Source organism: Staurois parvus, unplaced genomic scaffold (genome assembly GCF_062004578.1).
Source record: "Staurois parvus isolate SC_StPar_1 unplaced genomic scaffold, SC_StPar_1.0 ptg000006l, whole genome shotgun sequence".
In the NCBI taxonomy this organism is placed as follows: Eukaryota; Metazoa; Chordata; class Amphibia; order Anura; family Ranidae; genus Staurois; species Staurois parvus.
Genome location: NW_028317802.1, coordinates 10,996,249 through 10,998,949, shown reverse-complemented (window position 1 = coordinate 10,998,949; position 2,701 = coordinate 10,996,249).

The following is a 2,701-nucleotide window of genomic DNA, read 5'->3' as shown; positions in this document are numbered from 1 at the left end:
TGGCTCGGTAGGAATAATACAATAAAAATGACACATTTGCCTCACTTACTTTATCTCTTTCGTTCCCTCCCCATTCCAGTTATTAGATCCCAGTTACTGAAATTCCATGCCAAGATTTTTTATTATATTTGGGGCACCAAGGGACACCGCGTCTTCAAAAAAGTCCTTTTTCAGCCTCGATCCCAAGGAGGCCTTGGCCTCCCCAACCTCTTGTGGTACTATTACTCTGAGGAATTGGCCCAACTTTCCATAGTATAATCCAGTGGCCTGAAACCTGACTGGGTCCACATGGAAAGATTAGCTGTCCCTCACCACACCATATACTTCTTGCTATGGTGACCAACTAAGAATAGGCCTTCAATCCTAGCCCTCACTTTATCTCATTCCATATCCTTATGGGACTCCCTCCAGAGGCACACCTCTCTGGTCCCTTCCCTCTGCCATTTGGACCACTTATTCCATAATCCCCGCTTTCCCCCTGGTCTGAATATTAAAGCTTTCTAATGGTGGTTGCAAAAAGGATTGTATAGAATTGGTAATTTCTTTTTATTCCTCTAGCCCTGGGTTTTTGCTCAAGCTCCGTCAAATGCCTCCTCAGGAAAAGTTCAGATTCCTACAGATTTCTCACTTCTTACACTCAATCTGGAGGAACAAACCAATTCCCCCACGAATCTCACTCTATGAAAAGTGGTGCTCCCAGATATTGGAACAGAGAGGGAGGATTTCTATTATTTATAAGGCACTTTCACAATCTTCCTTATATGCTACAATGGAGGAGAGAGTTGTCGGAGGAGTGGGACTTGACAGATTAGCATATGTGTTTCTCTCGCTCCTTCAGAGGTATTCTAAATGTTTCTTTGATAGAAGCAAATTTGAAGCTTATAACTGGATGGTATTTAGTTCCTAAGCGCCTTGCCAAGGCTTTTCCTTCGACCTCCCCTCTTGTTTCAGGGATGTGAGCTTCTGGGTTCTATGCATCACACCTGGTGGTCCTGCCCCAGGATAAGAATTTTCTGGAATAAGGTTTTTTGCCTGATCCGCAAAGTTACAGACTGTGCTACACCACAGAACCCTCAGTTTGCTCTACTCAATATTCCAGTGGTCCTCATCCCCAAAAACCTCCTGAGATTAATCTTCTTTATCCTCCTGGGAGAAGAACTAACTATTGCTCATGTGTGGAAACAACCTTTTGTCTCTCTCACAGCCACAAAAAGAAAATCACTTGGATTATGCTCCAGGAAAAGACTGTTAGTGCTCTGGTTGATAAGGTTAAACTGTTTGAGAGTATTTGGGAGCCCCGGGCACAAGAAGTCAATATCTCCCTCATCACTTAAAGGTCCCTCTTAGCGAAGGCAACAGACCGTCTTTGAGGACACTCCTCCCTGCTGTCTTCCATCTCCTTTTTCAACCTATACTTTTCCTTTCATGGATTAGGTGGTCAGGTTGTTCAATCTGGTTACATATATACAATCATATCAGCAGGCTAGGGGGATATGTTAGGTACCCATATCCCTTTGGGCTGCTCCCCAACTTACTGGTTTTCACAGAAGCCATTTCTTAGGACCTAGGCTGTGTATATGTTTCATTATGCTCATTCTCCTTATGCTTTTTTGAATACATATTTCATGGTTAGGTTCCTAAATGGTCCCTCCTAACCGACTTCTTGATTGTTAACACTCTATCGGGATAACAATGCCTTTTTTTACCTGCTACCTTGTCTCTACTGGTTCTGTATCTATTGTATGTTAGAGACTTACAAGTTTTTAGTTGTCACTTTCTGTGTTAAAAACTCAATAAAAATTTTGTGAATTTTGTCAATAAAAAAAAACGATTTTACAGCAGAGAAGATGGCCGCTTGAATCTCCAGCTCTCTGCACCCAGGGCTTGCCAGAGTTCACAGAGCCGACACTGGGCACAGGAGGACAGTGGTTTCTACTCCCAGAGGGTTGGGCACACCTGGACTACATATCCTGAAAAGAATAGAGAGATCTCTGCAGGGAAAGATGACAGACTTCTTCACCCAGACTCGCAGACACATAATCCAAGATAGTGCCGGCGGATTAGACGGCTCTCCCAACTCACCACATGGCCAGCTCATGAGGGAATATGTGGCACCACTCATCAGGCCATGGTCCACTTCAGCATCAGAAGGGCTCTTTGGCTTCATCCACCACTTCCAGCCCTGTGAACTATAAATTGAAAGTGCAGACATTAACCCAGCCTGCTCCTGAGGTGAGTGATCATGATGTGGGCCTAAATGACACCAGAGAACTACATGATTCAATACTGAAATTTCCTCAGCCTATCTTAGACACCACCTTAACAGACATGTTAGTGTCCCTCAGAAGCACGACCACTCTGATATTATGGCACTAGTGCAACAATTTAAGTCTAATCTGAAAGAGGTGGGAGACAGGGTCACACACATTGAAGAAACAATGGGAGATTTTGAGTCAACATTCAATGAATTATAGACATGCACAACGAAAGGGAGGATGACCTAGCCTGGATCAAGTCAAAGCTTGCAGACCTGGAGGATAGATCCAGGAGAAATAATGGTAAAATAAGAGGTATACCGGAATCAGTCAAACCCCCTGAGTTGAAAGCCTATCTAACCAATCTCCTAGGAGAATCTTGCCCGATGCACCATTGGAAGAGTTAATGATTGATCGCATTCATAGACTGCTAAAACCAAACCATA